The 24,464-nt window shown below is 42.8% G+C and overlaps 1 protein-coding gene across 3 annotated transcripts in view; it reads right to left on the reverse strand.

Annotated features, from left to right (window-relative positions):
* The window catches only part of LRRC25 (leucine rich repeat containing 25), a 197,528-nt gene that overhangs the window by 35,118 nt on the left and 137,946 nt on the right, over positions 1–24,464 (reverse strand). The gene's annotated exons all lie outside the window — the stretch shown is intronic.

Consider the following 24,464-nt stretch of genomic DNA (forward strand, 5'->3'; position numbering starts at 1 on the left):
AAAAGAGATACACTCTTCATACACCATGGACCCTATACAATCAAGGAATAATAATTGACCACTGGGTATTAACTTTAAATGCACACACAACCCTGGACCATAACAGAATGAGGATGTATTAGTAATAGTATTTCCATACTTCCATATTTCCATACCAGTGTATGTGTTATAGTCCTGTGTCTAATAATTAGAAAAAAAGGGTAACAGTTAAACATTGAAAAAATCATATAAATATCACCAAAACATCATGACCAAAATGTTCTGTCTGAATCAAGCCTTAAAGGGGTTATCCAGGAAAAACTTTTTTTTATATATCAACTGGTTCCAGAAAGTTAAACAGATTTGTAAATTACTTCTATTAAAAAAATCTTAATTCTTTCAGTACTTTTTAGCTGCTGAAGTTGAGTTGTTCTTTTCTAAGTGCTCTCTGATGACACGTGTCTAGGGAACTGTCCAGAGTAGAAGCAAATCCCCATGGCAAACCTATTCTACTCTGTGCAGTTCCCGAGACAAGCAGAGATGTCAGCAGAGAGCACTGTTGCCAGACAGAAAAGAACAACTCAACTTCAGCAACTGATAATTATTGAAAGGACTAAGATTTTTTAATAGAAGTAATTTACAAATCTGTTTAACTTTCTGGAGTCAGTTGATATATATAAAAAAAAGTTTTTTTTCCTGGAATACCCCTTTAAACTTCTCAGACATTTTGTAGGCAAGTTATTTATACAACTTAACCTTGTGAGGAATGATTCTAATTTTACATACACACTTATCAGAATGTGCACAACATGACTCTAACAGCATTCTTCCTCTTGCTTAAAATGTGTTAACATACTGTGAGCAATACTTGTGTAATAAAAGGAAGATACAACAGTTTTTCCTCTTTTTGCAATAGGCTTAATGCAAAAACCACCCAGCCCCTTCCTAAAATAAAACGGCCTGTACATGCCAGTTCAGCAAATTAGTAGGGAATTCCCCCTTTACACAAATTAAATACTAATATCTCAATAATTATAATGTCCCAATTAAAAGACAAAAAGAGAGTTGCATATTTTTTTGTGATTGAAGTATTTGTAGAAGTTAATACAAGTCAGGAAAGTAGGTTTCATATCAGTTCGTTGTGCAATTTTCTTCTCGCATTTCAGAGCAACTACTACTATAAAGATGTTTTGTCATCGTGAAACATTAATGGGGAATTCTAGTAAATGAAAGTTGACTTCATTTAAAAGTATGCAGTGCAAAGTACTGTATAAATCCTAAATGTATGGTATTTGAATCTTTTCAGAAGTTTTCCACATAACCCCTCATCATGGTGTTCATAGCTGGTCAGTGGTCACCTAGGATTACGACCTGTAGTTCAGCTCCAGCTTGTTGGTTGCTCAGATACAGCAATAGGAGTTATAGGAGAATTACCTTGCCTATAAAACAGCAACGGATAGGAACTAGAAAATAATGTGACAGGCTCAGTTGTGATAAAGAATAATATCAGGTGAAGATTTACCCTTCAACAGCCATGAAAACACAAGGGGAGATCAGCCTGGAGTAGATGTCAACCATGTATGATGACAATTACCCATAAGGGCTCCTGCTGATGCCAAGTCTACTCTTGCTGTACTGAGTAGGAGCATGTAGGGAGCCATCGTGGGACGAAAATGCATACATGCTTAGGATGTAGAATTAGTGTTCTACGACTGCGGCCTTTTATTAATTTTTTTTTGTCTGCAATCCGGAATACAAAAGGCTCACAAATGAGTATTTCAAGAAAGGGGAAACAGATGAGACAAGAAAGAGAAATGTCAAGGAGGAAAAGAAAAAATGGCAAAAGCAAGACAAAGTCAAGAACACTATATAATGGGGGAGATTAATCAAAACCTGTGCAAAGGAAAAGTTGCCCAGTTGCCTATAGCAACCAATCAGATCACTTCATTCATTTTGCAGAGGCCTTGTTAAAAATGAAAGAAGCGATCTGATTGGTTGCTATGGGCAACTGGACAATTTTTCCTCTGGACAGGTTTTGATAAATCTCCCCCCTATAACAGTAAGAAATAAGGTGAAAAAGAGCTCCACTACCATGGTCTAAAATTAAAAAAATAGGCACTGTCAGAAAGGGGGTGATGAGCGGAAAGCTTGGAGGGCATCCAGCCAGGGTTGCAAGGAAACTGATAAACCACTGGCCAAGACAGTATTAACACAAGGTGGATTTTTTTTTTATTGGTTATAGCAAGTTCTGTGATTTTATACCAACATAGAGAGAATAGGTGAATTTACTAAGATAAGTGGTTTACACACCAGTTCTAAGTAAAACAAAGCCATAGAGAGCTGCTGTAAAAGAGAGGAACACGTCTTATGTATTTGATGCATCTTTGGTTTTCTGTCTATTGACTGAAATCTACAGTATGATAGCTATGAGCTAGAGTAGACTTCTGGCATAATTCACACAAACTTAAGGTGTAAATTATGATAAATCTGACACACACCCTTTCACTAAGCTTTGCCCACGAAGTTTCTAATTTTTGTGCAAAACAAGGCCTACTGTACCAGCTTAAGAAATCCCCCAGTATGACAGGCCACCCAAAACTAGGAGCATCAGCATCATCAGGACTGGGTGAAGGATGGTGTTTGTGCCAAAAGAAGATTGCAGTCAAGAGCAAAGGTCAAAGGAAGCTGACAGTAAGTCATTGCCTGCCTGAGATTCCCAGACTTACAGTAAGTGTGAAGCCATGCCGCAAACACACCTTCGCTTTGCTTATTTTTTTTTTTTTTTTTAAATGTACAAAAATGATATGCAAAAATAATGTGCAACTGGTGAGACTTTTCCTATAAAATACCACCTGAATTGTCAAACAAGTTATATTATCTACTTGATTCAGTGCCTATATTGTTATTTACAATATATTGGATGCACTATATGGCCCCTGCACCTAAGATTAAACCAAGCAATAGGTTTGAACAACAACAAAAAACTTGAAATGTACTGGATATATAAAACCAACATGATCTCTCCTAATGGACTAAATGAGAGCAAAGAAGTGATATCATAACCCTAAGGAACCTTGTATATGCTTTTCCTACTATGTTTGCATTTTTCCTCAAATATATATATATATATATATATATATATATATGTATATATTAGAGCTGCAATGGTTAATCGATAAAATCGATTCAATTGGATAACGGGTTGTCTGCTGCCAGGAGGCTGCTGCGGTCAGGTGCGAGTCCCGAAAATGCAGCAGCAGCCTCAGTGACAGTGAGTCACTGTGGAAATTGTATAGCCCAACATCCGGGACATGCAGTTTCGGGTGTCAGGCAGATGAATTCTTCAGGCATTTGCTTCCGGAAAGCAGGGCCAAATGCCTGAGGAATTCAAATATAACGGGGCAATCGGTTTTGCCCTGTAATTAAACACCAATAGCCTATAGCAAGCCGCGCAGGATAACAGCGTCCCGGCGTAGGCGCATGCGATGATGTCACTCATCGCGCGCACCTCCGTCCGGACCGAGGATGCAGTCCAGTACCAACGATGACCGCTGAGCCCCTGGGGGCAGAGTACAGGTAGCAGGGGATCAGAGAGGAGGGGATGTTTGGTAATAATGTGGTAAAGTAGAGGGGTTGGGCTGAAATATCATGACACGGGGGGGCATCAGAGGAGGGCTATAATGACACGGGGCATCAGAGGGGGAGGGGGGAGTATAATGACACAGGAGTCATTAGAGGGAGGAGGGGGTATAATGGCACAGGGAGCATCGGAGGGGGTGGGGAACATAATGGCACAGGGGGCATCAGAGGGGGGTAATATAGTGGCCCTACTTAATAAAGTGTGTGCAGTGCACACCGCTTTACCAATGGGGGTATGTGCTTGTATCTGTAGTACAGACACAAGGGTGCAATGCCCTGCATATACCCCCATGGGTATAGCGGTGTGTATGTAGTACATATACACTGCTGTACACATGGTAGTATGTGCAGAGCATTGGCATCCTAATGCTTGTAGTACTACAGAGTCTGTACTACAGACATGGGTCGGGTGCAATGCTCTGCAGTCTGCACATACCCCCATATGTATAGGAGTGCTATATAAAAAGTAAAAAAAAATTCAAATAAACCGCTCCACCAATAAAAATTAGCTCCCCCTTTTCCTATTGCTATACAAAAACATTTTTTTGTATTTTTTCCCATATCTAATACTGCCGCATGGCTAGCTGTCTGAACTATTAAAATTAAATGTTAGTAAATCATTAACATTGTATTTCAATAGTTCAGATAATTTCCCATGCGGCAGTATCAAATTCATGCTGGATTCTATACAGGATCATTAATAATGATCCTGTACAGCATGGGTGTCAAACATGCGGCCCGGCAAGCCCGGCAAAGATATTCATTCCTCTGGTCAGGGCCGGATCATCATTGGCGCTCTTGGAGCGCCTGCTCCGGACCCTTGTGCCTGCAGGGGGCCCCCGTCACATTTGGGGCATCCCAGTGTCCCGAAAAATCTTTTCAGGACACCAGGATGCCCCGATTACCTCTCTGCGGTCCTGCGTTAACTTTAAAAATGCAGGGGCCGCTGGGAGGTAGCGCACGAAGGGACGTCACTGACATCCTGTGCATGTGCCCATAGCAGGAGAGCAGAGCGTAGCACAGCAGTGAGGAGGACGCGCGAGTATGGTAAGTCACCACTTACCAGCACGTCATTCCGGTCCTGGGACCTACTGCTATGGCCTATGGGCCCTGGACCCCGGACCGGAGGAGCGGTGGTTGGAACACTGAAGTGGGGCAGTAAACAGGTATACAGCCTCCAGCCATACACTGTATATGGCTAAAGGCTGTATGTCTGTGGGGGAACTGTACTGCACCTAATGTGGGGGAACTGTACTGCACCTAATGTGGGGAACTATACTGCGCCTAATGTGGGGAACTACACTGCACCTAATGTGGGGGGAACTATACTGCCAACCTAATGTGGGGGAACTGTACTGCACCTAATGTGGGGAACTATGCTATACCTAATGTGGGGGAACTGTACTGCAACTAATGTGGGGGAACTGTACTGCACCTAATGTGGGGGAGCTATACTGCACCTAATGTGGGGGAACTGTACTGCACCTAATGTGGGGAACTATGCTGCACCTAATGTGGGGAACTATACTGCCAGCCTAATGTGGGGGAACTGTACTGCACCTAATGTGGGGAACTCTGCTGGACCTAATGTGGGGAACTATACTGCCAACCTAATGTGGGGGAACTATACTGCCAACCTAATGTGGGGGAACTATACTGCACCTAATGTGTGGAACTATACTGCACCTAATGTGGGGAACTATACTGCTAACCTAATGTGGGGGAACTATATTGCCAACCTAATGTGGGGAACTGTACTGCACCTAATGTGGGGAACTATACTGCCAACCTAATGTGGGGGAACTGTACGGCACCTAATGTGGGGGAACTTTACTGCACCTAATGTGGGGAACTATACTGCCAACCTAATGTGGGGGAACTGTACTGCACCTAATCTGGGGAACTGTACTGCACCTGATGTGGGGGGAACTGTACTACACCTAATGTGGGGGAGCTATACTGCACCTACTGGGGGGAAATGACAAAGGAGAAATGGGCGTCCAGCACTCGGCATACGGTAAAAACGACAGCTTTATTCTTCATTGAAAGGACACAAACACTGCGGCATGAACAAAGGTGACGCGTTTCAGCGGAGCATGTCCGCCTTAGTCATACTGGTACTGGTAGGACTAAGGCGGACATGCTCCGCTGAAATGCGTCACTTTTGTTCATGCCGCAGTGTTTGTGTCCTTTCAATGAAGAATAAAGCTGTTGTTTTTACCGTATGCCGAGTGCTGGACGCCCATTTCTCCTTTGTCTATTCTATACGTGTTGGTCCACACGTGTCCGAGACACGGCGGTGTAGGTGGTGAGCTGGACTTGCTCTTCCTTTCCTCTAATGTGGGGAACTATACTGCACCTAATGTGGTGGAACTTAACTGCACAGTCTTGCGCAGGGGGCAGGGTCTTGTGCAGAGGGGCATGGGGTCTTGTGCAAATGGGGGCATGGGGTCTTGTGCAAAGGGGGCATGGAGTGTTGTACAAAAGAGCAATGGGGTCTTGTGAAGGGGGGTCATGGGGTCTTGTGAAGGGGGTCCTGGGGTCTTGTGAAATTGGTCCTGGGGTCTTGTGTAGGGGGGCATGGGGTCTTGTGCAGGGGAGCATGAGATGTTGTGCAGGGGGGCATGGTATTTATTTTTGTGTGCAAAGGGGTGTGCAAAGGGGTGTGCAAAGGGGGCATGGAGTGTTGTATAAAAGGGTCATGGGGTCTTGTGAAGGGGGGCATGAGATGTTGTGCAGGGGGTCATGGGTTGTTGTGCAAAGGGGACATGAGGTGTTGTGCAGGGAGGGCATGGTATTTATTTTTTATGCGGCCCACATAAACTTAAACCTTGTTTTTTTGGCCCATGTTAGCCTTTGAGTTTGACATGCTTGCTGTACAGCAACCGGCGTAAACGTTTAAAAAAAAAAAAAAAGAAAAGACTGCAAAATTGCTGCTGTTTTGTCACATCACATGCTAGAAACTTTTAATATAGCCATTGTACATAATTTTTCAAGTAGAATCAGCTGAACCCTTTTCTTTGGTATTTTGAAGTTCCCAACTAATCGATTATTAAAATAATTGTTAGCTGCAGCCCTAATATATATATATATATATATATATATATATATATATATATATATATATGTATACCTTTTTGCTTCAAATTGTATCACCCAATCAATTTTTTACATCCCATTTCTTATGCCACAACCATATTTTATTTTTGCACATTATTTTTGCATATTATTTTTGTACATTTTTTATAAGATACAGTATTTTTTAGCATGTGCACCATGTACATTTTATTGCTGATATGACCTATTTTTTTTCCAATATACCCTTTAGCAATTTTATAATATCCCCTTCAGTAATCCTATTTTTACCATATACGGTATACTAATAACATACAGAAGCCTTGTTTTTACCTTTGATATTTATGGATTTAGGGACTTTTACTTGTATGCTCTGAAATCTTGCTGTTACAAATGAAATGATTCCAGCACTTCACACGCAACTTACTGAAGCATGAATGCTTTTCAGCAATATAGACACAGGCATACCTAGCCTACATCCGCTCTGCTATCTGGCCGCCACAAACTAGGTGCCTCCAGCGCTTCATCTGCATCTGTCCAGAAGCATAGGACCAGATGCGCAGGCGCACCTTACTAGTATCGCTTCGCGCAACCGGCCTCCAGAAATAAGGTACCTGCAGCGCTTCTGCTAGTTACAGAATCTCTCCCGTTCCAGTCCTGGAGCATTCGTTATAAATAAGGAGTTTGTCCTCCGCTATGCCTTTTTTATTAATGGTTGTATGGTCTACAGATTTTTATGTATTTATTACCGATAATGTAATTTGTACATTCCAGTTCTGGTTCCAGGAGTGCCCAGGTTCCGTTCACCCAGAAGTGTTTTGGCACAAAGTGTTTTTAAATGACTGTATGTCTATTGTTTGCATGCCTGATTAAGAGCCCTGTCCGGGCTAGAAACACTTTACTGTTTGCGTAGCATCTTTCTTCAATAACATCCTTTTTCTCATGAATTTGGATCCTGTGAGTTCAGCGCCCTGAGCGAAGTCCTGTTTTTTTTCTCCCTTGGTTCAGTATTTTCTACTGTCCTGCCTTTGACTGCAATTCTACCAGTGATCAAGCGCCTGAACGCCTGAGGGACGAGGTGGCCGCCTACTCTTACTATATTTATGCACATTCAGGTGTTATGCTCTAAGTATAACACATCTAGGTAAGGTGCCATCAATTTCACCTTTCCTTGCTTTTCCTGTTTTTATGATCTGCACTAGGTTTACACCTTTTTTGTCTTTTCTTTCTCATCTCCCCCTGATAGCTCACTCAATTATCATTCAAGCAAAACTGGGCCTCTTATGAGAATGGTTATCACCTTCGCTCCCGACATTTCAACATTTGATCGAAGCCCTGAAACCGTTATTGACACTCGAAAGGAAGGAGGTACTTCTTCTCAAGGAACAAATGGCAAAAAAGTTCTTCACCAAATGGAAACTGTTCCTCTTATCTTTTTATAATCTTTCTGAACTGGCCTCTATCTTGCAGCCATTAGTTAACACGCAATGGTATATGTGGGTGGCACTGCCCAGCTCATTGGGGGCCTTGGAAGTCTCATGCTGTCATGTAATGGTGGCACTTTTTACCCACCCTCTGGACTCTACCTATGCCTCCCGCGTCTGGGGTCTCTGGGGACTGGTTGGGGTGAAGAAGCCTGCGCAGTGTGTGACTGTATGTTTGTCTGTTTCTTTGTCTGTTTGTTCTTCAGTGAGTTCAATTGTCTTCCAGACATAGTTCTGTAGTTGAGCTTAGTGGTTTTATAGTAGTTTAATTGCTCTGAGATGTGGCCAACATAGCCTCCACTTGTCTCCAAGAAGCACCATGGCGGATCATCAGTGAGTACCTGTTATGGCAACACAACCTAGTTCTGGAACTTTAGATTTCCTTGCCGTTTCCTCCAGGCTCCACCCATTTTCATTATCTGCCTAGTTGCCGTGGTCACCTAAGGTGTAGCTCTACATTCTTTTCCCTGATAGTCTGATCACTTAAATATGATATTCTATGTATCACTTTTATATTGCACTTTACTTTGTATATGTTTTTGTTACGCCCAGCGCTTCAGGTCCCTGCTCCTCCCCGGAGCGCTCGCGGCGTTCACCTCCGTGCAGTGCCCCGGTCAGACCCGCTGACCGGGAGCGCTGCACTACTGTCTCCGGCGGGGATGCGACCCGCGTAGCGGGACGCGCCCACACGCGGCTCGCATCCCAGTGTCCTCACCTGCCCCGTCCTCCGTCCGCTCAGTCCCGGCGCGCGCGGCCCCACTCCCTAGGGCGCGCGCGCCGGCTCTCTGAGATTTAAAGGGCCAGTGCACCATTGATTGGTGCCTGGCCCAATCAGTACTCACACCTGTGCCCTCATTATAAAAACCCACTTCCCCTTCCTAGCATTGCCGGATCTTGTTGCCTCAGTGCCAGTGAAAGTGTTTCCTGTGTATGTTCCAAGCCAGTGTTCCAGACCCTCTGCCGTTGCCCCTGACTACGATCCTTGCTGCCTGCCCTGACCTTCTGCTACGTCCGACCTTACTCTTGCCTTGTCCTTCTGTACCGCGCCAGTCTCAGCCGTCAGTTGGGGTTGAGTCGCTATCGGGTGGAACAACCTGGGGGTTACCTGCCGCTGCAAGTCCATCCCGCTTTGCGGCGGGCTCTGGTGAAAACCAGTAACCCCTTAGACTAAGTTCCCCTGGTATGGCCCACGTCATCACCCCACTGACACAGAGGATCCACCACCAGTATCCTCACAGTATACCCATCCGGATCCTGACAGTTTTAATCATGTATCTTGCACTTTTTTTTGGGATTTGCACTTTATGCCTATGTATATTTTGAAATGTTTACACTATGCATTTGCACTTTATATATTGATTGATTTTGCACAATGTTTGGTACCATTTGTAATTGGTACCCCTATAAAGATATGGTTAGCACTGATTGTGTGATGCTTGAGAAAGGTCAGGTTGAGCTGACTGAAACGTCACTGCTGCTGTAATGACAACTTTTATGGAATAAACACCCTTTTTTTTCATGAACTTTGGTGCTGTGGACAAGATTTTTTATACTGTTTAAAGGACGATCCCCTAACCAAGGATCCAGGAGCTCCGTGCACCCCCTATGGAATTTCCCTTTTTTTTTTTGGCTGTGCTGTTCTTTTTCTATTACTCTTTTATATGATCTGCACTGTTATCTACACTGTTTCATTATACCATGTATGGTGTATTACAAACAATAAAAATGGTAGGGAAAAAAATAATAAAGCCATAGGGAAAACAAATTAAAGGTTTGACTTTTCGGTGATGTCAAGGCCATTTGCATTAAATATATCTCCTTTATGCCTTTTTTTTGGAACTCAGAGATGGGCTAAAATTACAGTCCTTGTTTCCCTCTGCAAGAATGTGTAATATATATGGTGAGATGCAATACTCCAGGCAAAACTCAATTTTTCAGTTGAAGGGGATCACAAGTTTACTGTACAATACATTCTTATGAAATCCTGTGGGTTTATGGCACTTTCTCATGACTCATTAAAAACAGATTCAAAGCTTTACCACATACATTGGTAAAAACTGATCACATGCTTGTACATGACGGAAATGTGCATTTTCTGAGTAAATTACTATTATGGATTTTGCTGCAGAATATGGTAATTGCAATTCTGAAGCAATTCTGCAGATAAGAGCAAAATATATATATCTAAAAAAAAAATTATATTTGCCTTACCAATATCATGGCACTCCCACAGTAAGGCCTCCATGGTCTCTCATCAGCCTATTTCAACCCATTGTCCAGGAATGATGGTGCAAGGGTGCAGCAGTCACAAGTTGATATGTCATTGCTACACATTAGATGAGCAGGATAGCTTTGTTATGAGAGCACCAGGTAATCAGTCAAGTAAGTATAGCGTTGGGTTGTTCTTAAAATGTTAGTCCTGATCATTTTTTTGCACAGATACATTTTTACCAAAATCTGAACAATTGTGTATGGACTTGCTGCTGCAGATTTTACAGCTGTGCCCTTAGTCATAAAATTAGGAAAGAGTTTATATGCAACCTGTGCCGCTGCACAAGGGCCCACTGCTAGCTTAAAGGGGTTATTCAGGAAAAAACTTTTATTTATTTATTATATCAACTGGATCCAGAAAGTAAACAGATTTGTCAATTACTTCTATTAAAACATCTTAATCCTTTCAGTACTTATGAGCTGCAGAAATTGAATTGTTCCTTTCTGTCTAAGTGCTCTCTGTTGACACGTGTCTCGGGAACTGTCCAGAATAGAAGAAAATCCCCATAGCAAACCTCTTCTACTGTGCAGTTCCCGAGACAAGCTCAGATGACAGCAGTGAGCACTGTTGCCAGACAGAAAAGAACAACTCAACTTCAGCAGCTGATAACCATTGGTAGAATCAAGATTTTTTTAACCCCTTCCTGACCCATGACATATATGTACGTCATGGGTCGGCTTCCATTCTATAAGTCATAGCGGGTCAGGCCCGGCACCTAGCAACGTCCGGGACCCGTGGCTAATGGCGCGCAGCACTGATCGCTGTGCCGCACGCTATTAACCCTTTAGACGTGGTGTTCAAAGTTGATTGCTTCGTCTAAAGTGAAAGTTAATAAGTGCCGGTTAGCTCAGGGGGCTGTTCGGGACCGCCGCAGTGAAATCGTGGCGTCCCAAACAGCTGTAGGACATGAGGAGGGTCCCCTCCCCTGCCTCTTGGTGTCCAATCGCCGAATGACTGCTCAGTGCCAAGAGATCCAGGCATGAGCAGTCAAGCAGCAGAATCATTGAGCAATGTTATCCTATGGGATAACAATGCTCAATGTAAGTGTGTGCAGTGTTAGAGCCCCCAATGGGAGCTATAACATTGCAAAAAAAAAGTTAAGAAGGATCATTTAACCCCTTCCCTAATACAAGTAAGAATCACCCCCTTTTCCCATTTAAATTAAAAAAAAACATTTTTTTCCCATTTAAAAAAAAAAAGTGTAAATAAAAATAAACGTATGTAGTATCAAAAATTCCAAAGTCCAAAATAGCGTATTTTGGGTCACTTTTTATATCACGAAAATATATATAAAAAAAGATCAATAAGTCTGATTAATACAATGGTACCACTAAAAACTTCAGATCACGGCACAAAAAAATGAGTCCTCATACCGACCTGTACGCGTAAAATTAAAAAAGTTATAGGGGTCAGAAGAGGCAAATTTTTAACATACAAATTTTCCTGCATGTAGTTATGATTTTTTCCGAAAGTACGAAAAAATCAAACCTATATAAGTAGGGTATCATTTTAATATGGACCTACAGAATAAAGATAAGGTATCATTTTTACAAAAAATGTACTGCATAGAAACGGAAGCCCCCAAAATTTCAAAAATTGTGTTTTTTGGGTAAAATGACTGATGTCATTGCAAAGTAGAATTGGTGGTGCAAAAAATAAGCCATAATATGGATTTTTAGGTGCAAAATTGAAAGTTATGGTTGTTTAAAGGTAAGGAGGAAAAAACGAAAGTACAAAAACGGAAAAACCCCGTGTCATGAAGGGGTTAATAGAAGTAATTTACAAATCTGTTTAACTTACTGGAGCCAGTTGATATATAAAAAAAAAGTTTTTTTCTGGAATACCCCTTTAACCACTTAAGGACACAGGGCACAGGTACGCCCTGGCTCCCTGGTACTTAAGGACCAAGGGCGTACCTGTGTACCCGTGGGAATTCCGGTCCCCACCGCTCAGCAGGCAGCCGGTGCAAACACCTGGGGGGGTCCTGAGACATGTCGCCAGTCAATTCAGACCTCAGACCGTCAATCTGCGGTGATTTCGGGTCATACAGGTCTCCGGTGCCCGGTGATGCATAAAAAAGGAGGATTGGCAGACCAATAGCAGATCGGGGGGGGGGGGGAGGGGAATGCTCGGTTCTCCGCTCTGCGGTCACTTACCGGCGGCGGGCGACAGTGGGCGGCGATGACGTGCGGCTCCCTGGTGCAGCGATCCTACGGAGACCGGTGAGTTGTTGCCTAGCAACATCTGGAGGGCTACAGTTTGGAGACCACTATACAGTGGTCTCTAAACTGTAGCCCTCCAGATGTTGCAAAACTACAACTCCCAGCATGCCCACACAGCAGTTTGCTGTCTGGGCATGCTGGGGTTTGTAGTTATGCAACATCTGGAGGGCCACAGTTTGGAGATCACTGTGCGGTGGTTTCCAACCCGTGACCCTCTAAATCATGCAAAACTACAAATTCCAGCATGCACAAAAAGCAAATGGCTGTCTCGCCATGCTGAGAGTTGTAGTTGCGTACCTCCAGCTGTTGCATAACTACATCTCCCAGCATGCCCTTCGGCGATCATTACATGCTGGGAGTTGTAGTTTTGCAACAGCTGGGGGCATACTGGTTAGAAAATACTTAGGTAACAGAACCTAACTGAAGGTTTTCCAACCGGTGTGCCTCCACGGTCTGTCAGTGCATGCTGAGAGTTGTAGTTTTGCAACAGCTGGAGGTTGCCCCCCCCCCCCCATGTGAATGTACAGGGTACATTCAGACGGGCGGGTTTACAGTGAGTTTCATACAAATTTTCCGCCGCAGCGCAAACTCCTAGTGGGAAACTCACCATAAACCCACCTGTGCGAATGTACCCTTAAAACACTACACTAACACATAATAAAGGGTAAAACACTACATATACACCCCCTTACACTGCCCCCCCCCCCCATAAAAATGAAAAAGTATTGTACGGCAGTGTTTCAAAAACGGAGCCTCCAGCTATTGCAAAACAACAACTCCCAGCATTTCCGGACAGCCACTGACTGTCCAGGCATGCTGGGACTTTAGCAACAGCTGGAGGCACCGTGTTTGGGAATCACTGGCTTAGAATAACCCTTTGTCCACCCCTATGCAATATTTAGTCCTCAAATGCGCATGGCGCTCTCTCACTCTGGAGCCCTGTCATATTTCAAGGAAACAGTTTAGGGCCACATATGGGGCTTTTTCTCCTTTTACCCCTTATAAAAAGAAAAAGTTGGGGGCTACACCAGCCTGTTAGTGTAAAAAAATAAAAATGTTTACACTTACATGCTGGTATTGCCTCATACTTTTTATTTTCACAAGAGGTAAAGGAAAAAAAGACCCCTAAAATTTGTAATGTAATTTCTCCTGAGTACGGACATACCCCATATGTGGGGGTAAAATGCTCTGCGGGAGCACAACAAGGCTCAGGAGTGAAAGCGAACTATGTACAATTGATGCCTAAATTGATGATTTGCACAGGAGTTGCTGATTTTACAGCGGTTCTGACATCCCTCATGGAATGTAACAAGGGGCATAGTAAGCCTTAACACCCCACAGGTGTTTGACGAATTTTCGTTAAAGTTGGATGGGAAAATGAAAAAAAAAATCTTTTTCACTAAAATGCTGGTGTTAGCCTAAATTTTTCATTTTCACAAGGGAAAATAGGAAAAAAGCCTCCCAAAATTTGAAACCCCATTTCTTTTGAGTTACACCATACCCCATAGGTGTATTTTCCATAATGGGGTCACATGTGGTGGGTCCACTGTTCTGGCACCACGGGAACGCACTCTGCCCCCGACTTACATTTCCAATAAAGGCTCTTCAAATATGAAGGCCCTTCAAATCCACTTCAAAACTGTTTAGAAAATTTTGTGAAAAATTGGAAAATTGCTGCTGAACTTTGAAGCCCTTTGATGTCTTCCAAAAGTAAAAACATGTCAACTTTATGATGCAAATATAAAGTAGACATATCGTATATGTGAATCAATATATTATTTATTTGGTATGTCTATTTTCCTTACAAGCAGTTAGCTTCGAAGTTAGAAAAATGCAAAATTTTCTAAATTTTGGAACTTTTCACCAAGAAACGATGCAAGTATGGATTAAAATTTAAAGTAGAATATGTCAAGAAAAAACATTCTTGGAATCAAATTCATAAGTAAAATCATCCCAGAGTTATTAAAGGGGTTTTCCAGGAATTTAATTTTATTTGACTATGCTACAGGGGCTGTACAGTTAGTGTAGCTCATAATATAGTGTCTTTACCTGTGTGTGACGGTTTTCTCACTATTCTTCTGTGATTTTCACCCCAATATTTATTTTTAACAGCATACAAAATGACTGTTGTCTCAGATTTTTCCCAGCTTGCAATGCGGCCGAGACCTGACTCACTAGTCAGCTGATGACAGGGAGCCTGTCTGCTTCAATGGGTGGAGCGATCGCTTGGTGGGAAAGAGATCACTCTGCAACTAATGTAATAGCTGTAGGCATCCTGATTGAAAACCACAGGTCTTTTGAATGGATGCAGCTCATTTATGTTTCAATGGGTGGGGTGGCTGATGTGTGGGAGGGAGGAAAATGGAATTATGGGATTTGTAGTAAAAAAATAAAAGAAAAATCAAACAGGAAATACCGGTTCACAAAAAACTAACCACAGTGTTATGGTAATCTCATGACATAGCCATTTAGCCCCAAGACAAGCGCAGATCTTTCCTAAGCATGTCCATTACTGTCTGCCAGGTACGTACTAAAATGACCTTATGGTGGATAACCCCTTTCATGCTTAAAGTGACAGTGGTCAGATGTGCAAAAAATGCTCGGGTCCTTAAGGTGAAAATGGGCAGGATCCTTAAGGGGTTAAGGTGTTACTACAATTTGAAAAAAAAACTTTTGATATGTTGCCAAGTTTTGATTGCATCTGGTCAAAATCCTGACACCTGCTGCGATAGCTAGTTATGAGCTGGGGAAGTTTACGTTAGTGCTCACCTCTCTCCAGAGCTGGCTGCCATTTCACACCTTTTTGCTATATAAGTTTATGCAACGAAAAGGTCAAAATGGGTGGCCACCCAGGAATGCCATGCACTCCCCCAGCTTATAACTAGCAAACCCATTAGTTCTCAGGAATGAAACCTGGGGTGATTTAAAACATCTTTAAAGGGGTTGGTAATTTTTCTTGCAATTTTATGCAAAAACATCTTCACTTCGGCTCCGTTATGCATGATTATAAGGCTCTTCCGTGTTTACAAACTCGCCTCGCTGGTTAGATGACTCTACCATCTATAAAAGGGGAGAAGGATGTGACAAACATGTCAGTCTGCTTTCCTCATAGTGGCATTGCTACACCATGGAAGCAGGAACAGTGGAAGAGGCTGAGTGATTATGGATAGAAGACATGTCCTGACAGCAAGGATGGCTGGGAATAAGAGGGAAGACTTTTGTAATCATGAATAACAGAGAAGAAGGAAGGACAATGTAGAACAGTAAGGCACACATTATGGTCATAACTATGGCTTCTGTAAAAGGCATATAAATTGGCCAGCCCCTTTAAAATCATTCTACTGTGCATTTTATTGCATGGAAAAGACTATGTTTATGACTTCTATCTATGGCTCAAAATTACTAGTACAGATACAAACATGTGGGGGGCTGTCTGGAGAGCCAGTGACCATCCTCACACTAGGGGCACCAGTTATAGTTTGTAGCAACTGCACAGAAATATTTCATCTATCACCTAATATCTAAAGTAGCCAATTTATGAAAAAATTATCTTTGGCTGTATCGATATTGTCCTTAAGGGAGAGAAAGAAAAAGATTCTTGTATAGCAGAAACAGACCTGTATCTGCAAAAATCCACGCACATGCTTCAAAAAACATTTTGCAACAAATCTGCCATGGGTAAAAATGAGCTATTCTTAATCCCATAACGACATCGAACATAAATGTACATCATGGTGCTGTGATACTTAACCCCTTAAGGACTCAGGGTTTTTCCGTTTTTGCACTTTCGTTTTTTCCTCCTTACCCTTTAAAAATCATAACCCTTTCAATTTTCCACCTAAAAATCCATATTATGGCTTATTTTTTGCGTCGCCAATTCTACTTTGCAGTGACATTAGTCATTTTACCCAAAAATGCACGGCGAAACGGAAAAAAAAAATCATTGTGCGACAAAATCGAGAAAAAAAACGCCATTTTGTAACTTTTGGGGGCTTCCGTTTCTACGCAGTGCATATTTAGGTAACAATTACACCTTATCATTATTCTGTAGGTCCATACGGTTAAAATGATACTCTACTTATATAGGTTTGATTTTGTCGCACTTCTGGAAAAAATCATAACTACATGCAGGAAAATTTATACGTTTAAAAATGTCATCTTCTGACCCCTATAACTTTTTTATTTTTCCATGTACAGGGCGGTATGAGGACTCATTTTTTGTGCCGTGATCTGAAGTTTTTATCGGTAGGATTTTTGGTTTGATCGGACTTTTTATCACTTTTTATTCATTTTTTTAATGGTATAAAAAGTGATCAAAATACGCTTTTTTGGACTTTGGAATTTTTTTGCGCGTACGCCATTGACCGTGCGGTTTAATTAATGATATATTTTTTTTTATGGAAAAAGGGGGGTGATTCAAACTTTTATTAGGGAAGGGGTTAAATAACCTTTATTAACACTTTTTTTTTACTTTTTTTTTGCAGTGTTATAGGTCCCATAGGGACCTATAACACTGCACACACTGATCTCCTATGCTGATCACTGGCGCGTATTAACACGCCTGTGATCTGCATTATCGGAGCTTGACTGCTCCTGCCTGGATCTCAGGCACGGAGCAGTCATTCGTCGATCGGACATCGAGGAGGCAGGTAAGGGCCCTCCCGGTGTCCAATCAGCTGTTCAGGATGCCGCGATTTCATCGCGGCGGTCCCGAACAGCCCGACTGAGCAGCCGGGTCACTTTCAGTTTCACTTTAGAAGCGGCGGTCAGCTTTGACCGCCGCTTCTAAAGGATTGATACCGCACATCGCCGCGATCGGCGATGTGTGGTATTAGCCGCGGGTCCCGGCCGTTGATGAGCGCCGGGACCGCCGCGATATGATGCGGGATCGCGGCGCGATCCCGCTTCATATCGCGGGAGTCGGCGCAGGATGTAAATATACGTCCTGCGTCGTTAAGGGGTTAACGCACCATGACGTAGATTTACGTTATGGACATGACCACAAGCAATTTCGCCACACAAATAGTATTTTTTTGGTTGTGCCATACATTTTATGGTAAATTGAGGGAGGTCATTACAAAGGGCAACTGGTCACGCAAAAGAAAAGCCCTCATACTCTGATTTTTAGAAGGCGATGAGGAAAAAACGAAAATGCAAAAATAAAATTGGCCTGGTCCTTAAGGGGTTAAGCAAGGTAACTCATTTTGACAGTAGATGGCAATAGTTTACTTGGCAGTACACATAATTATATGATGTCTGAATAAATGCAGCATGTACAGTACATGGACCCATACGTAATGTCACAGTGTCTTTCTAAAAGTGAGCTGTTGGGGGTTGCCATGTTGATCACTAGTGTCTACAGAAGAATCTGAAGAGGTCCGGTTTTGAGGACTATTGTTACACTGTCTGTACATGAAATATTTTCAGTTTACTATTAAATGTTTAATTATCCCATACTTCTTAATGTCTTACTATATAAACCTTCTATTTAACCTCTTAAGGACTTAGGGCGTACCTGTACACCCTAAGCCCGGTGTGAAAAACGGGGTCACGCCGTGACCCCGCATCACACCGGGTCGGTCCCGGCTGCTAGCAATAACCGGGACCCTGGCTAACAGCGCGCGGCATCGATCGTTGTGCCGCTCGCTGTTAACCCTTCAGACGCGGCGATCAAAGTTGACCACCGCGTCTGAAAACGAAAGTAAACGGTTCCCGGCAGCTCAGTCGGGCTGATCGGGACATCGTGATAAAATCGTGATGTTCCGATCAGCTGGGACGCAGGCGGAGGTCTCCTTACATCTCTCTGCGGCGTCCAATCGTCGATTGATTGCTCCAAGCCTGAGCTACAGGCTTGAGCAATCAAGCTCCTATCTCACTGATCCATGCAAAGCTATGGCTTTGCAGGGATCAGCATAGGAGATCAGTGTGTGCAGTGCTATAGCTCCCTATGGGAGCTATAACACTGCAAAAAAAAGTGAAAAAAAAAGTTAATAAAGGTCATTTAACTTCTTCCCTATTAAAAGTTTGAATCACCCCCCTTTTCCCATAAAAAAACTGTGTAAATAAAAATAAAAATAAACATATGTGGTATCGCCGCATGCGAAAATGTCCGAACTATAAAAATATATTGTTAATTAAATTTCAAGGTCAATGGTGTGCACGCAAAAAAATTCCAAAGTCCAAAATAGTGTATTTTTGGTCACTTTTTATATAATGAAAAAATGAATAAAAAGCGATCAAAAAGTCTGATCAACACAAAAAAGGTACCGATAAAAACTTCAGAACACGGCGCAAAAAATGAGTCCTCATACTGGCCCGTACGCGGAAAAATAAAAAAGTTATTGGGGTTAGAAGATGAGAATTTTTAACATATAAATTTTCCTGCATATAGTTATGATTTTTTTCTGAAGTACGACAATATCCAACCTATATAAGTAGGGTATCATTTTAATTGTATGGACCTACAGAGTAAAGATAAGGTGTTATTTTTACCGAAAAATGCACTGCGTAGAAATGGGAGCCCCCAAAAGTTACAAAAGGAAATTTTTTCTTCAATTATGTCGCACAATGATTTTTTTTCCATTTCACCGTAGATTTTTTGGTAAAATGACTAATGTCACTGCAAGTAGAATTGGTGGCACAAAACATAAGCCATCATATGGATTTTTAGGTGGAAAATTGAGCTTCAGCCTCCTTGTCACTAGTGTTGAGCGGCATAGGCCATATTCGAATTCGCGAATATTCGCGAATATATGGACGAATATTCGTCATATATTCGCGAATATTCGCATATTCGTTATATCCTCGTTTTATTTTCGCGCATGCGAAAATTAGCATATGCGGAAATTCGCATATGCGAAAATTAGCATATGCTACTTTTCGCATATGCGAATTTTCGCACGCCAGTCTCACACAGTAGTATTACAGCCTTCTTTACACCACACAAGCTGGAAGCAGAGAGGGGTGATCACTGTGATGTGTACTGTGAAGAAAAAAAAAAAAAAAAAAAAAAAAAAAAAACGAATATTCGTAATTACGAATATATAGCGCTATATTCGCGAAATTCGCGAATTCGCGAATATGCGATATTCGCGAATAATATTCGAATTGCGAATATTCGCGAGCAACACTACTTGTCACTTGCTTGTCATGCTTCTGATACTATAGGACCATAAAGCCTCATCCATGACAGGTGTCAAGTGTACACTAGAGCCCTGCATTGGGATTAGAATCCTGCTGGACACAACCCAAAACTTGCGGGCGTGGGCAGTCAAGAGGCTGCGGGCGGGCACGGGCGGGTGGTTAGGCACTATGCCTGCGGGTCCCGCAAATCCCGCAAAATCCTGCAGCAGCCTCAATGACTCAGTCTCAGCCCCACCCTTCGCTTACAGTCACCACTCACCAGCTTCTGCCTTAGGTACGGACTCACCAGGGTGGGGTTGCTGCTCCTCCCAGTGCAGCGCAGAGCAGAAGAGTAGACTAGATACAGAGGCCTTGGGAGGATCACCAACCCGGCCGGGGCCACAGCACAGTGCACAGTGAGTGTGTGTTGTAACATGATTGGACATTCTGATCTACTGTATGGAGCCCAGATGGACGGTCACTGATCCTCCAGGGCAGGCTGAGCGGGTGATCCAAATAAAATGGCAGTGTGATGGCTGGGATGGGGGGTGAGAGCCATTACACCGCCATTTTATTTGGATCACCCACTAGAATGCAGACAGAGCATTGCACCCTGGTGTCTTCTACAAACCTTAGGATGCACATACCCTCACATGTGTATAGCAGTGTGTGTGTACATTCTTATACAGGTGGGGTTATGTGCATATCATTGCACCCTTGTCTGTAGTACAGACTAGGGTGCAATGCTCTGCACATACCCCTATCTGTATAGGAATGTACACACACACTGCTATACACATGGGGAGTATGTGCAGACTGCATATACCCAATGGGAGCTATAACAAAAGTAAAAAGAGTAAAAAAAATTAAATTAATTAACCCCTTTCCCATTTTTTAACTAATGTTAAAAAAATAAATTAAAAAAGTATGTGGCATCACTGCATGCATAAATATCTGAACTATTAAAAAATTATGTTAATTAAATTGCGCAGTCCATGGAGTACATGTAAAAAAAAATTACTAAAGTCCACAATTGCGCATTTTCGGTCACTTCAGATGCAATAAAAAAAATAATAAAAAGTGATCAAAAAGTCCTATTGAAACAAAAATGATACCAATAAAAACTACAGACCACAGCACAAAAAATTAGCCATCATACATCCCCGTAGGACAGGTATGAGCGGAGCATTGCATTGGTGAGTGACCCAGGGCCTCTGAGTCTGCACAGTCACTGCTGTTCACATCTGTACATACACTAGAGTGCAATGCTCTCCACATAACCCCCATGTACTATACACTGCTATACATGGGGAGTATGTGCAGAGCATTGCACACAAGTGTCTGTACATTCCTATGTCAGCGGGAGCGGCCGGGATTGGACAAACATTACAGCGGGAGTCAGTGGGATTGGACAAACATGTCAGCGGGAGCAGAGCAAACACCCTACGGGAGCGGGCGGGATTGGTTAAAAAATCATCAGGAGCAGGCGGGAGTGGAATTGAAAAATGGTGGGGTTTAGAAATAACTTGGATCCAGTAGCGTTGTTAAGGAAGGGCCAAAGGTGGCCACGTCCCCCAACTGAAATTGGTGCCGGACTGTCCATCAGGCATTTTCCCGGGGACAGTGCCGAGCGCAGGGCCGCAAGGTTGGTCTGAGACTTATGTAACTATAAGTGCCTATAGTATGCATCGCTCGGCTGATTGACAGAGCAAAGAGCCATTTGCTCCCCGCCATGTCAATCACTTTTGTGGCAACCCGCAAATTGCATGCATCCAACAAGAGTCCCCAAATGTCCTTCCTCTGCGCTCTGTGCTCCGGCATATGTGTGAAGTCAACATGCGTCGGAGTTCAGACCAGATGGGAAGAGAAGAGAGGACATGCCACGCTGGAGCCAGGTGCGTATGTTTTGAGTTTTTTTTTAACTCTTGACTTTCTAGAGGGGACTACTTTTACTACCTATGGAGGGTGTTACTGTTACTACGTAAAGGGGGCTACTAAGCTTCTAATATTCCTACCTAAAGGGGGCTACTAAGCTACTATTCCTACCTAAAGGGGACTACTAAGCTTCTATTTCTTAACTAAAGGGGACTACTAGGCTGCTTTTCCTACCTAAAGGGGGATACTCCTTTTGCTGAAGGGGGCAACTATTCTTACCTAAAGGGGGCTACTATTACTACCTAAAAGGGGGCTGCTAGGCTACTATTACTACCTAAAGCGGGCTACAAGGCTAATATAACTACCTAAACAGGGCTACTATTCCTATCTAAATGGGCTAATATGCCTACCTAAATGGGGCTACTAAGAATACCTAAAGGGGGCTACTTTGAATATCTAAAGGAGGCTACTATGAATACCTAAAGGAAGCTACGACTACTACTACCACCTAAATGGCACTGCTACAACTACTCCCTAAAAGAGGCTGCTGTTGCCTACTACCTAAAGGGAGGGGGGGGGGCTGCTGATGGTCTAAAAAGTAAAGTTAACAGTTAGAGAAGAAGTCCCCTGCGAATCGCCTGATGTAACTGTATGTAGTCACTTAAATGGTCTGCAGAGCCTGTGTAGAGTTGATATCTGTCACTGTATGTGGGGAATATTTCTCCCTGTATACTGGTATTATTGGTAATATTGGTCTTAGTATACAGGATTTGGTCAGTAACAGAATTATGGTAATATACAAGTGATAATATTCCTCCTTGTATACATTCTGGTATTATTGATAATATTGGTCAGTATACAGGATTTGGTCAGTAACAATGTGATGGTAATATGTATACTGATAACATTTCTCCTTGTATACTGGTATTATTGGTAATATTGGTCTTAGTATACAGGATTTGGTCTGTATGGTGATGTATGGCTCCTGCTAAGGGGTGCATTTACACGTGTGTATTTTCTGCTGCAGATCTGCTTAAAGGATAACTGCAGCGGAATTACACTTATCCCCTATCCACAGGATAGGGGATAAGTGTTTGATCTCGGGGGGTCCGACCGCTGGGACCCCCATCGATCTCCCTAACGGGGCGCCGGCATTAGCGCCCATGGTGACGAAGCGTCGACCTAGAGGTCGACGGTGACGCCCCGTCTCCTCCCCGTCCCCATACAGTTCTATGGGGGATGCGGGGAGGCACGAATGCTGCCTCCCCGCCTCTCCCATAGAGATGTATGGAGGAGGCGTGCCGGCCGCAACGTCATGCTGCGGCTGGCATGCCCCCTGCACGGGAGAGCCGCGGCCCCGTACAGGAGAACCATTAGGCCTTGCAGGACAATGACAGTGGACAATGTACACAGTACATCGTAACACAGCAGTATTTCAGCGAATGATTGAATCAATCATGCCAGCACAGGGTCAAGTATCTTTTTATTTAAAAAAATAAAATAAAATATGAAACAAAACCAAAAAACACAAAAAACAACCAGGATGGTTTATTATATAATAAGATTTACTATGGGCAAAGTAACAAATATTCTGTGGTAAGATACGCCAATTGTATTAGAATTAAAAATTCACTGAATTTATGAGCTGCATTATCTAGAGAATATTCCATTTGCACTCTGTGTGTAAATATTTTGAATAGATTTGAATTTACATGTTTTTGTAAGTGAAAATTTTTAAAAATTGCGCAAATATTCTTGCATCAGTACTCCACCTCTGACCAGGTTCAGTTTTTACATACTCAACCCAAAGGTAAAGGGGTGAATTTGTTGTGCTAAACATTGAGAAAGCTTGCACATTTTAATATTTTTTCTACAAAAACTGCAACAACAGTAAACAAAAAAATAAGCTAAGCCCCCTCCAAAATAATGCAAATGATACATCTCCCTATAACTCCCCAAATGCTGTAAAATGCATTGTTTATCCTGCACAGTGAAATCTGTAAAACCATGAATAATCAACTTGATCTTTATTTAAAAAAAAGTGGCATTTAAAATTAATAAATATATAAATAAAGAAGGAAAGAAAGTAGCTTCACACATAAGATTTTCAAGAAAAATGCTGGATTTTTGTAGAAGTTGTCTTCGAGTTGAAGACAAACACTGTGGCCATATGTATGCTATAAGTTAATAGGGCAAAAAACTCTTACTACAACACATATCATGTTTTTTTCCACTTTTGCTATAAAAACTACCACAACAATCTGTGTTTGAAACACCTTTTAGAGTACTCCAGGGCTCAAGTCCTGCAGGAACTCATGGGAATGGAGTTCCTGCACTTTTTCCACAGCAGGAATGCAGTTCCCATTAGCAGGAGTCCTGCAGGACCAGCCCTTAAAGGGGTACTCCTCCCCTAGACACCTTATCCCCTATCCAGAGTATAGGGGATAAGATGTCAGATCGTGGGGGTCCCACTGTTGGGGACCCCCGCGATCTCAGCTGTGGCACCTCAGACATCCGGTGCACTGAGCGAGCTTTGCTCCGTGCCGGATGACTGGTGATGCGGGGCAGAGGCTCGTGGCGTCACAGTAATACCCCCTCAATGCAAGTCTATGGGAGGTGGCATGACGGCCGTCACGCCCCCTCCCATAGACTTGCATTGAGGGGCCATGCCCTTGACGTCACGAGCCTTCGGTGATGCACCCAATGCTCTAAACAACTACTGGGTGCAGCAGGGAGAACGTGAGGGTCCCCAGCATCGGGACCCCCGGGATCAGACATCTTATCCCTTATCCTTTG

This window comes from Hyla sarda, chromosome 1 (assembly GCF_029499605.1).
Source record: "Hyla sarda isolate aHylSar1 chromosome 1, aHylSar1.hap1, whole genome shotgun sequence".
Taxonomy (NCBI): domain Eukaryota; kingdom Metazoa; phylum Chordata; class Amphibia; order Anura; family Hylidae; genus Hyla; species Hyla sarda.